Source organism: Echinops telfairi, unplaced genomic scaffold, assembly GCF_000313985.2.
Source record: "Echinops telfairi isolate 266 unplaced genomic scaffold, ASM31398v2 ScPeMD7_53;HRSCAF=182, whole genome shotgun sequence".
NCBI lineage: Eukaryota > Metazoa > Chordata > Mammalia > Afrosoricida > Tenrecidae > Echinops > Echinops telfairi.
In genome coordinates, this window is record NW_022103951.1 from 18,189,163 (window position 1) to 18,202,602 (window position 13,440).

Here is a 13,440-nt window from a genome sequence, read left to right on the forward strand (position 1 = left end):
CTCAGGTCATTCTCGGGCCCACAGTTCTTGCTTTGAACCCCCTGTGTGCATGTTTGAGCCCCCCGCCCCCCCCCATCACCCCCCGCCCCCCGTGTTCATGGCTTTTGCATCACAAAAGTTCAGTGCTACAAAGATTCACGAGGCCACAGCTTTCCAACGCTTCATCATGTTGCCTTTTCATATAAGGAACGGTGCCAGGTGGATTTTCATGAACAGAAGTCTAGCAAAATCTAGGAAATGCATGATTGCCTATGTGAAGGCCATTATTTTAAAGTATAATGAATGCTAATCAGAATGCTAGCTCCTTTATTATTTATATAATGTTCCCTCATCCAAGACACTCAATAAGCATTAATCCTTTCCGCATTTAAAAATGATTAGAAGAGGTTTCCAATAAAGTCTCCCTATGATTATTGAAAGCGGAGTGAGAACACGTGATTCTTGAGAAGCCGGGAGAAGGGTATAAGAACTACAGTTGGCTAGGCACTTTGAAAAGATTGCCTCCCTTCCTCCTCAGAGGACAGGCTGAGATTGCTCTCATTGTCCACAGTGAACAGATAAGGAAACTGAGCTTGCGATTGTCGAGTATCAGGCTCCTCCGGGCTTTGCCAGGAAATGCCTGGGTTGGGGGGGTTGGATTCAAGTTTATCTGCTTCCAGTGTCCTTGTTTCTTGGCATGACACCATACTGATGCCTCAGCCTAAAACTAGATCAACACGCTTGGGCCTGTGGAGCTCAGGGTTTGACCCTGAGTCTTCTGACAGCACATCAGAGAGGAAGCAAGAAGAAATGTATCCCGAGTGGGGGGAAAAAAGCCATCAGTCTCTCCCTGAGCTGTCAATCATAGGAATATTGGGAAAGGGAGGAAACTACCAGACTCAAGAGAAAAAAAGGCTGGAATTTTCAAAGAAGTTCGAGTGTTCGGATATATTGTCTTGTCTGACTGCTAAAGGCTTTGAGTTTTGTGGTGGTGGTTAGGTGCCATGGAGTTGGTCAGGACTCATAGGAGCGCTGCATACAACAAGATGCAACCCTCCACGTCCGGGACAGCAGCACAATGGGTATGTTTGAACCCACTGTTGCACCCATTTCATTGAGGAGCTTTCTCTTTTTATGCTGACCCTCCATTATACTAAGCCTGGTGTCCTTCTGCAGGTACTGGAGACTCCTCATAACATGGCAAGAGCATGTGAAGTCTTGCCTCTAAGGTGATTCTGGTCTTTCAACACAGATTTGTTTGTTCTTCTGACCGGCCATGAGCTTCAAAAAGTAAAGGTTTTAGGATGCATTTATTTCTCTGAACCATTTTAGGCTACAACTTGCAACAATAAGAATAATTCATCACTGTACAACAGGCTAAGTCAACATTCTAGAAACTTAAGGGTATTACTGTACTAGGAGCATTAGCAGAAAAATAATAACGCTGTTGCTATCGTGACTGGACAAAAACCATAATCCATTATAACAATAGTTCTGGTGATTTCTTCCCAACCCAGATTTCTTTCTGGAACTTTCCTGGGAGTTCTAGATATCGTGGGGTTTACTGTAAAGTTTAAAATAGCGTATGCTTTCATAGGCAGTGATTGTTTGCTTTCTTTTTAATCAGTTTCCATAAAGCCATACTGTCAACAAAGTTATTATAATAAGAACAGCCTCTTATTTGAGATATGATCAAAATTGAGATCCAGAAATTTCCACAAGAAGATCCTGGGCTGAAAAGGGTGGGGATTCAATGCAATTTTAAAGTAATTATCACATCACCACATTTTAGTTAAATTGCCTGTGTGTGTGTTGTATTTTTGTGGTTGTATGTGTTTTATGAAACCTCCAAGCAGTGACTCAATTCTGACTCGTAGGGACCAGTGATAACCCAATTTTCCTGCCTCCCGTGGAAAAATCTGTGACATACAGTCTGGGAAACTGGAGCTCATCCATTAGCATTTAAATGTCTGTTAAAAGTATTTGTGCTCAAATTTCTCCCAAGAAGCCCGGCCTTTGTTCTGTGGCGGCTCAGCCCCAATGCAGCACTAATATCCTGTTTTTGTGTGTCAGCAACGCTGTCCTTCTATTCATTGCCCTGGTCCGATGTTCGGCTGCTTTCACGTGGGGCTTTACAATAACAATTCAGGACAAAAGAATCACTCCTCTTTCTGTTGCCTGTAAAAAAAGCAAGCAAGCAAGCAAAACACAACCAAAGACTTCATTCCCTGATTGTAGAGCTTCAGTGATCACGGGAAATGTTTAAAGCTTGTTCCTCATAATAGTTAACCAGAAGCTGCGAGGAAAAGGTTCGTTTCCTTTTTCTCTCTCTCTCTTTTAAGATCACACGTTGCTCCAGGCAATTGTGTGCAGGAGGTTTTCTGGGACTGGCTGCCTTTGAAGTTGCCAGAACTGGGTTTTCTGTCAGAAAAGGAGTGGTCACCTTGGAGCGAGGCCCACAATAGGAGTCAGTTACTCCAGGCGCATCCTTTCCCCCTCAGTGAGCCACACTGGACTCTGGCCTGTGTGTTCTTGTGGTTGAACTTCAGGTGGCCCAGGATCCTGAGAACAATTGTGAAATGCCACCTACCATGGGTTGATTTGTGGATGCGCTTCGCTGACCCCTCACCCTCTGAAGGATCATAAGGGGAGGGCAGGGCCCTTCCTCTTCCTTCGAGAGGAATTTTCTATCAAGGAAGTTACAAAAACGGTGCCCAAAGTAACATGTGTTTCCAAAAGGTCCGTTTTCAGCGGAGTGGCAGCTTTTTCAGAGTTTGGAATGGGAATTGCCTGCACAGAGGAAAGAAGGCTTCCCTGGTGGGGGAGGAATGATCCAACTGGCAGTCAGATCAGTGAATTCTATCTTGCGGGTCAGACCCAAAGGCACAGTGAAAAGGTGCTTCAGGGTGCGGCTGTGTGCACATATATCTGCATACATATTGCCTAGGGCTAGAAAAACCGATGGCACTGTAGACCAGTGGAGGATTTGATACACATGTAGACATAGTGCCATAAATGGATATAGAAATGTCTCACAAACCATTGCCACTGAGTCAATTCTGACTAAGTCTTTATGGGGAGCAGACGGCCATGACTTTCTCTCGTGGAGAGGCGGACCTTGTAGCTCAATGGGCAGCCCATTACACACCCCCCAACAACCAAACTCACTGGGGTTGAGTCCATACCAAACTCATAGTTACCCTATAACAGGGTAGAACTGTCCCCATGAGTTTTGTAGACTGTAACTGTTTACGAGTAGAAATGTCTGTCTTTCTCCCTCGGAGCAGCTGGTGGGTTTGAACTGCTCACTTTGCGATTAGCAGCCTAATAGGTAACTGCTATGCTACCAGGGCTCCTGAAATCTCTGCTCCAAACAAACAAACTCACAGCCATCAAGTCAGTTCTGACTCACAGCAACACTATAGGACAGAGTAGAATTGCCCCTGTGGGTTTCCGAAACTCCCAATGCCCTACTAGGCTTCCTTATTTATACTTCACATAGGATAACTAGTATAACTTTGAATTCTTGGTATTATTGCTGGCTCAAAGCTAAAGGGGATCAGATTTATAAAAAGCATAGTATGGACATTTCTTTTTTTAATCATTTCATTGGGGGCTCATACAGCTCTCCTCACAATCCATCCATCCATTGTGTCAAGCACATTTGTACATGTGTTGCCATCATCATTCTCAAAACATTTTCTTTCTACTTGAGTCCTCGGTATCAGCTCATTTCCCCCTTCCCCCACTCTCCCTCCCTCATGAAACTTTGATAATTTATAAATTATTATTTTTTCATGTCGTACACTGACCTTCACCCACTTTTCTGTTGTCTGTCCCCTAGAGAGGGGGTTATATGTAGATCCTTTTCTCTCCTTACCTTCCCCTTACCTTCCTGGTATTGCTACTCTCATAATTGATTTTTTTTTGATGCACATAGGTGTCTAATTTTTCAAAGGCCTCACATTTCTAAGGTACCCTCATGGTGCACTTGGCAGTTAACTGCAAAGTTGGTGGTTCAAAGCCACCAGCTCCGCTTGACATGAGAAATGTGTGGCACTTCCCTTCGGTAAAGATTTTCAGGCTGGGAAATCCCACATAGGGTCGCCAGAGTCCATTAACCTATAGGAACCCAGAGGCATATAGGTTCTGATTTGTATGTTGGAATCCATTCGATGGCAGTGGCTTGGTTTTTTGGCTTGGTGGTCCATACCATTATGTGTTTAGCTGCGGACTGAAAGGTGGATCATTGGAACATACCCAGTGGCTCAGTGGAAGAAAGGCCTGAGATCTGCTTCTCTAAAGATGTAAACCCCAAACCAAACCCTGGTCCTGGAGTTGAGTCTGACTCATAGCAAGCCTATAGGCCAGAACAGAGCAGAACTGCTCCTGAAGGTTTCTGAGACTGTAAGTCTTTAAGGGAACAGGCAGCTTCATCTTTTTTTGGAGTCATCAGTGGATTTAAACTGCCAACCTTGCTGTTATCAGACCAACACTTATCCTACCGTGCCACCAGCACTCCTTGTAGGGCCAAGAAAATGAGACTGGGCCGCGCTACTCGGTGAACACATTGGTTCACTGTGAGTCAAAATCAACTGGACAGCACCAGTGACATGGATGCGTAAATGACTATGGAAAAGCCTCCAGGAGACAGTGCAGATGTTTTCACAGCAGCTAATGTTGCACAGTGGTGCCAAACTATATGGACAAGTGAGGCACGACTAGTAGAAAAGTGGACAATTCTAATATTTTTCAAATATACAGTGGCTTCCATTTCTACCACCATGTGTGGATTCCCCTGGCTAGGGCTCCACTCTGACTTGTGCCAGGGACTAGGTGTGACAAGTTCTCACGTTTCTCCTTTCTATTCAAGTTCATTGCCTCCGCCTTTGAAAGGAAATTCATGGATGCCCCTAATTTTCAATAGGTTCAGAATCATTTGCATTTGAAACTGACTGCTTTATTTCTTTCGAAAAAACAAACAAAACAAAACAAAACACTTGTTGCTGCCCAGTTGATTCTGACCCGCAGTGAGCCCTTCCCATAGCACAGACACCAGGGCAGTGAGTTTTGAGTACGCTTTACACAAGCCGAGGGCCAAGTCTTTCTCTGAAGAACCGGGGGGAGGTTTGCACTACCCACTTTTCCGTTAGCAGCTGAATGAATGCTTAACGGATGAACCACCAGGGTTTCGTACTTGAAATATAAAAGACTGGCAATGCCCAAAGTCCCCTGAGAGTAGACATTTTGAACAGAGGTTGTCAGGTGATTCTCCTTAGAGATTGTAAACCAGAAGGACATTTTTGGTTGTTTTTCTTTGGGGGTAGTAGGAGGGGGAGGGAAGGGTGGAGTAAATGATTGTTTCCTGAGGTTTCAATTTGAGCGATTGAAGCTAATGTTCCACAATGGTGCCAAAATATATGGACAAGGGAGGCAGGTCTAGTAGAAAAGCTGACAATTCAAATTTATTTTTTTAAACACAATGCTTGAGAAATCTCTCCATGAAAGCTTCTTTACAATGGTGTTTGAAAAAAAAAATAAAACAGTGTTTGATGAGGTCTACACGTCACTTGAATGGACAACGAAGACTTCTTCAGGAAGCCATCCATGTGTGAAGCTGAATAATTTCTGAAAGACAAACGGAAGTATGATTTACAGCCATATGGCAGCATTTTGATGTCTTAACATCTGAGGTCCCTTCAGTTTATTGGGAAATTTGGAGAAGACCTCAAAAAGAGACAGTGTCACAACAAACAGGCTGTCCCAGGGAAGCAGCCGTGCTTCCCACTCACTGCCACATTTGATTAAGACTTATTTGACGAATTCCTTTGGGGAAGTCCACGGGCCTGGTGGGCAAATGGAATTGTACAGAGTTACCATCCGGTTGTTTTCCTCTTTTGACACTTGTCTGGTGATTACTTTAGTTGCATTTTCTTGTCTTGCATCCTGACAAACTACATCCTCAGAAGAACTGCAGTGCTAGGGATTGTGTGTGTGGCTTTTTCAGACATCTACTTCGCCTTCTTCCTTTAGACAAGCAAGTTTTAAAAGACTATTGTCCAGTCTCTACTCACCCTTTCTTTGTCATAGTAGAGGCTGATCTGTGGGATTCCCAGCATAGTTTTCTTATAGGAGGAGAATTTTTGAAAAATTGGTGAAATGGATGTGAGCGATCAGAAATTTTCCACCAAGTTTAAAAAAATAGTTTTGATATAAAATTCACACACCATACACTTCCATAGTTAAGAAGCTTTTTAAAAGCGTTGTCTATACATCATCCCAGTCAGTTCTACTGCTCCCTCTCCCTCCCGCATTCATTGTTTGCTCCCTAAGTCCCTTCATTCTCTCTGCCCTCATTCCCAATAAGCCATTACATCGGTTATTGTCTCTGTGCATCCACTCCTTCTGTCCAGTCATAAACTAGGATCCCTAAAAAAATAATAAAAAATCAAAAATCAAATGAAACAGAAAAAAGAAAAAAATATAGAGATAAAAGTAAAGAATAAGAAAGAAAAGACCACCAGCAATATTTAAAAAGCCAGAGAAGAAATTTCTGTCTCTGCCAATGTTTTGAAGCTCTCTCTTATGTATATGGAGTCTTCAGGTGGCACAAACAGTTGAGTCACTCAACTGTAAATGGAAAGGTGGACAGTTCAAACCCACTTGGCGGTCATCAAATGAAAAACCTGGAAATCGATATCTGATCAGCCTGGAAAAACTGTATAGAGTGCAATTCTACCCTAACACACATGGGCTCACCGTGAGTCAGGATAGACCCCATGGCTGCTAGTTTATACACACACATGTACATACATAGGTTGTAATTACTGTTAACGGCGAGCTGATCCCCATAGAGATTTTCAAGGTTGTCATTTTTTTTTAAGACTGACATCTTTTCAGGAGCAGATAGCCGAGTCCTTTCTCCCTCAGAGGTGCTACTGGATTTGAACCACCAACTTTTCGGTTAGCAACCGAGTGCCTAGCCACTTTATCACCTGGGACCCTTCTAGATGCACATGTATAAAGTTTATGCTTCCATAGACCAGAGAAGCCTATGACTTACATAGGATGCATATGAGAGATATAGTGCATAAGTGCATCTATGACATAGATTTACATGAATGTGTATACATGGAAAGTCTGTGTCTGCCTGTGTGTGTATACACATGCAAGCCTCATACTTAGATGTATTATAAATAGCTGATGGGCATTATAGACCTTACATCTCTCTTTCTGGAGCAGAAAAAGTGATTCTTCTTTATTGTGTCTATTGTAGGAGATTGTTTTTCCTGTTGGGACCGTAAAAGGCATTCCTTCCAGACATAATAACTTTATTCCAAAAGGCACAGCCACAATAATAAGATGTTCATACTAAGAATATTGATCACAAATTTTCAGGCAGCATGCCAAACTGAAAGGACTGCATGGCTGGCCCTGGCTGGGCAGCCCCCGCCCTGTGGGCGGCGTGGAAAGCTGGCATCCAGGATACCGACCCAGCCTTGCCCTGTAGCAGCAAAAGTGCAGAACCTGGTGCCCAATCGGTGGGCTATTCAGTGGATGTCGACCTGCCCCTAGCTGCCTTTTTCAGTTGGTTACAGTTGGTGTCGAGTGGGCGGGGGGACAGGGCAGTCCCAGTGTGGTCCGTGGAAAAGGCAGCGGGGGAAGCAGAGGGAGTCTGGAGGCTTCGACTCAGCAAGCCCAGCTGAGTGGACGAGGTGGAGCTGGCCTTCCTGGAATTGTCGGGTCGATTTTCCTGTTGTGTTTCGCTGTTGACGTGCTCACAGACACAGGACTGCTCCAGTCTGCCTGCCACTCATCATCTGGGCTCAGTGGCTTGACTGTCGTTTCTTGGGTCCTCTGCCTCTGCCTACGGCGATGTTTCTTCAAAAAGAACTAGGGTGCAGCCCATTGGTGGGTATTCACGCCGATCTCTTTCTAAGAATCTAGGCAGATGCTACGCTACGAGAGCAGTTAGGGATCCAAGTATTGAGTGCTTCCTGTTTTTCCGGGGTTTATCGGTCTTTCGATAGAACAGATTGCTCTGTGGAGGCTGCTGATATTGGTCTCCTCACTGCGAAGAGAGAGGGGGCTAGTGCCTGGTTCCTCCAGAAAGCAGGGCTGTGTGGTCGCGTTGCCATTGGCATCTTTTTGCTTGTCTGCTCACAGAAATGAACCCCCAGAAGGTATTATTTAAGCCTTCTGTTCAGTGAATTCGGAATACTGAGTTTCAATTAAAATAACTAACCCGGGTGGTCCTGCTCCCATTCCTCCCTCCCCCTTAGTTTTTATCAGGAAAGTGTTTCTATCCCTAAAGACGTCTGCCGGGCTTCCAAGTGAATTTTTGCCTGCATGTTCATTCATTGTTAATCAGGTTGCGTGGGCAGGTGAGCGTGTGATTATTTTAAAGATGGTGTTAGAGATCCAATAACTAAGAAATGAGTGGGTTCTAGACAGACGTGGAAATACCGAAAACCCTTTGTTAACCGTTTCATTCAACAGACTCAAATTCCACCAGGTTGATTGACGTTTGGTGAAATTCAAAAGTCTTACATGGTTCTCCAGTACTCGCTTGCATGGCACGTTGTTCCCTAATTTTTATTGTGCTAATGAACTATTTTCAAACTCAAGGCTGGTGCCACAGTGCTTATAAGCTGATCTCTTGTCCCGTTCTCCTTCCTAATCATTCCTTCTGGTTCCCGAATATTAGTTGCCAGGAACTGGCAGAAATTCTTAGTCATTTGTTCCCATAAGTGACAGCTGTTGAGTGGGCTGAGAGTCAGTGTTTGGCCTCACTGATATTTCAGAGGTGTTACCTGTAGAAGATTCTGGAGCACCTTTCTGGTCACTTGTTTCTGCTTAATGTATGATTACTACTGTTGCTATAGGAATCACTTAGGAGTCTTGGGTGGCACAGTGGCTAGGTGCTCAGCTGCTAACCAAAAGTTGGGCAGTACAGCCCACATCTCTGAGAGAGAGAGAGAGAGAGAGAGAGAGAGAGAGAGAGAGAGACGAGGCGATCTGCACCCTAAATATTATAATAGCCTTGGAAACCCACGGGGCCAGTTCTACTCTATCCTCGAGGGTCAATGTGTGTTGGAATTGACTGTGGGGAGTGGAGAGTGGGTTTGGTTTTGAGAATCTCTGAAGCATCTTTGCTACTTTCTTGGGGTGAGAAAGAGTGTACATTGTGGTGTGACCTTCTAGCCTTTCTGAATGCTGCTGATTGACGAGATTTGACTCTGTTTATTTAATTTCTTGGCCATGTTTGTTTCGGATATCCCTGGGTTAGGCTGCTAACCACATGGTCAAGGGTTCAGACCCACCAACTAACTGTTCTGTAAGCACAAAATAAGATTGTCCATTCCCGTAAAAATTTACAGTCTCACAAACCATTGGGAGCAGTTAGTTCATGCTGCCCTGGAGGGTCGCTGTGATTCGAAATTGACTCCGTGGCAGTGGATTTCGTTAGTTTATTTGTTTGTTTTGCCTGCTCCTCCAATCAGCGAGAGCACACTATTCAGTATTGTGAGTTTGGGGTGGTGTGTAGTGTGTTTCTTCCGTAGTCCTTATAAATCACACCTTAAAACCCGTGATTGACTGTGTAGATGCCGAGTGCCTGCATTATATTATTCGAAATAGTGGCGGTGACTTCAGCTTGGAAGAAAGTATCTCATTTTAGTTGTGTTTCTCTAGTATCATTTTCTCAACAAGTGGAGAGATTGTGTTTATTTGAGATGAGAGCACTTTCCTGCTGAGTTCAGTGAGCCTGTTGTGTCTGTCCCCCAAACCAAAGTTGACTGCCTGGGATTCCAGCTCAATAATGGAGTTTTCTGAAACTATTTCTGCTGATCCAAGATAGAAACATCATTTCCCAGGTCTTGGAAATGCTCCACCTATGGTGGAATAGGGAATCTTGGTGACGTAGTGAGTTACCGGTTGGGCTATGAATTGCAAGGTCAGCTGTTCTAAGCTACCATCCCCTCCACAGGAGAAAGAGGCATGATAGCCTCGGAAACTCAGGGATTCGCCCTCCTCTTTTCTAGAAGGTTGCCAGAATCCATGTGACAGTAGGTTTTTTGTTTTTGCTTTTGGTATCATAGATTAAGAGTTTGCGGTGTAGTTGGTTAAGCCTTTGGCCGCTAACAGCAAGTTGAGCAGTTCAAACTCACCGATACCTCTGAGGGAGAAAGATCAGTCTGTCTGCTCTTATAAAGATCTATAAAGTCTTGGGAACCCAAGGGAGCAGTTATGTCTTGCCCTAAAGGGTCTTTATGAGTTGGAATAGACTTGATGATGGTTATAGATATCGATAAAAGGGACAGTCTCATACCCAAAATACCAACAACGGTGTAAAACAGTCCCCTAAATCTTACCTGTATGAAAAGAAGGGTATAGGAAGTATGGCTGTTTAAGTCAGTGGACTTGACCATGTTTCTGAAATTGATGACGCTTGCAAGTAAATATATTTATAGCATTTCCAATGTGGTTTTCAAATTATGGTATTTTTAGGATTTTCCTTTTCCAAAGGCTTTCTTTTGGGATTTTGGCATATCGTTGTGTCATTTTGACAGTGCATTTGTCATCTCAGGTTAGATTTTGACCAATTTAACTTCAAACTTGATTTTCATACTGGAGGATATTGGGGTAGAAATGGGAGGACACGTCCTGAGACCCAACATGGCAATGACTCAGAGCCACCTGGAATTGATCCTTGGCTATTAATTTCTTTGCTAGTGAAGGCTTTCAGAGCCGTGCAAAAATGAGGGACAAAAAGTAAAAATTTTAGTGGGTAGAACACAGGCTCTGTGATTAAAAAAAAATCATTTTATTGGGGGCTCTTACAGCTCTCCTAACAATCCATATATATATTCATCGTGTCAAGCACATTTGTACATATGTTGCCATCATCCTTTTCAAAACATCTTTCTATTTGAGCCCTTGTTATCAGCTCTTCTTTTTTCCTCCCCCTTCTCCCACCCTTCCACCCTCATGAACCCTCGATAAATTATAAATTATTATTTTCATATCTTACACTGTCTGCTATTTGCCTTTACCCACGTTTCTGTTGTTCATCACCCTGGCGGGGGGAGGGTATATGTTGACCATTTCGATCGGTTCACCCTTTCAGCCCCCACCTTTCCCCTACCGTCATAGAATAGCTACTTCCATTATTGTTCCTGAGGGGTTTATCTATCTTGGATTCGTGTGTAGAGAGCTCTTATCTATAACAGTATATATGCTCTGGTCTAGCCAGATTTGAAAGGAAGAACTTGGGTCATGATAGTGGTGGGGGGCGGGGAGGAAGCATTAAAGAACTAGCGGAATATCGTATGTTTCGTCGGTGCTATACTGCACCCTTCCTTGTAACCCTTCTGTGAGGGGATGTCCAATTGTTCACAGATGGGCTTTGGGTTTCCACTCCCCCCACCCCCGCCCCTTTTTTGCAGAGATATGATTGTTTGTTTTGGGTCTTCTGATGCCGGAACCTGATCCTGTCGACAGCTCATGATCACACAGGCTAGTGTGCTTCTTCCATGTGGGCTTGTTGCTTCTCTGCTAGATGGTCTCTTGTTTATCTTCAAGCCTTTAAGACCCCAGATGTTATATCTTTTGATAGCCAGGCACCATCAGCATTCTTCACCACATTTGCTTATGTACCCATTTTGTCTTCAGTGATAGTGTCAGGAAGGTGAGCATCACAGAATGCTGGGTTATTAGAACAAAGTGTTCTTGCGTTGAGGGAGTACTTGAGTAAAGGCCCAATATCCATCCATCTGCTACCTCAATATTTAACATATATGTACATAGATCTATGTCCCTATTGTTATGTATAAATATATTTACATGTGTACGTGCCTGTATTTAGACCTCTATAAATCTCCTTTGCTTCCTAGTTCTTTCCTCTATTTCCTTTTACTTTCCTCTTGTCCCACTGTCATGTTCGACCTTCATTCGGCTTTCACTAATTCCTTTAGGCTACATTGCACTTGATCAAGCCCCACTAGCCATTGTATGCCCTCCTTGCCATTGATTTTAGATCACTTGTTCCCTTGTCCCTGGGTTTGTTGGCTCCTCACTTCCCCACTTCCCCCTCTCCCATGTCCCCCCGGAATCATTAGTTCTGTTGTTTTCTTTTTTACATACACCATATTAGAAGAAGAATTACTTTTCACAGAATATGTAGACATAATGTAGAATACACTTAGGGGAACATCAAGAGTTGGGTTACGTTGTTATAATGTCAATGCTGAAACCAGAAACTTGGAATCAGAAAATCAAGGATGACATGATGACAATTGCATGTCACCTTATTCTAAAGTAGTGGTTCTCAACCTTCCTAATGTCATGACCTTTTAATACAGTTCCTCATGTTGTGACCCCCCCCCACCATAAAATTATTTCGTTGCTACTTCATAACTCCAAATTGTTACTGTTATGAATTACACGACCCTGTAAAAGGGTCGTTCGACCCCCAAAAGGGTTGTGGCGACCCACAGGTTGAGAACCACTGTTCTAAAGGGTATTTGAACCCATGGAAGCCATTTGGTTTAGAGACTCCTAATTCTTTAGTTTATTATTTAACAGTTTTCTTGGTATATAATTCATATATTGTACAACTCACTAGTTCAGTCACATCACGAAGAGTTGTACAATCATCACCACAATCAATTTGGGAACATTTTCACTCTTGAACTCAACCTCCCCTGCTATACACCCAATGGACTAGTAATCCAGTTAATTTCTCTCTAGATTTACCTGACAGTAACATTTCCCCCCCCTCCAATAGTTTTCTTGATATAAAATTCACATATTATACCCTTCCACAGTTAAATCACTTTAATAAAGCGTGTGTATACATCATCACAATCAGTTCTAGGGCACCCTCTCCCATGATGCTTTCATTATTTGCTCCCCAATTCCCTCTGCTTCCTCCCCCCACACCCTGCCCCTGATAGAACATTGCATCAGTTATTGTCTCTGTGCATCATTATTTCTGTGTTTCACAAACTGGGAAACATAACAAAACAATAAAATAAAAGCAGAAACAAGTAAATAAAAAATAAATAGGAAGGAAGGAATGGCCACCAACAATATTAAAATAAGCCAGAGAGAATTTTTCTGTTGTGGAACAAGGGAGATATTTAAAACCTAGAGCACGTTCACGATGGGTCAAGATGGAGGTCAACTGACCAGGTATCATATTATACTGTAGTTCCATCCACCATAATCAAGTTCACAACAATCTCTGTCGGATAGCAAGGCTGTTCATGTCTCTTGACCGTGGCCAGAGGTGATCTGCCAGAGGTTTAATCCAACTAGGTACTCTACAGATGTGTTTGGGCCCCCACTGTCCTCCATAGCCTTCCACAAATGGAGGGTTCACCATTTCAGCTCTGATACCTTTCCCTTCATGTTATTCACATTTTGCCATTTGTCATCTTTGGATCACACCAGCTGGTG

General features: G+C 43.4%; 1 protein-coding gene across 2 annotated transcripts in view; it reads left to right on the forward strand.

Annotated features, from left to right (window-relative positions):
* MID1 (midline 1) overlaps positions 1-13,440 on the forward strand; it is a 229,617-nt gene that overhangs the window by 79,705 nt on the left and 136,472 nt on the right. The window contains exon 1 of one of the 2 annotated variants that reach the window (XM_004709976.2): positions 7,822-7,890. The exons of the other annotated variant lie outside the window; for it this stretch is intronic. The gene's annotated coding sequence lies outside the window, so the exon portion shown is untranslated. Of the gene's footprint in view, positions 1-7,821; positions 7,891-13,440 lie in introns of those variants that run through there. 2 annotated transcript variants of the gene reach the window in all.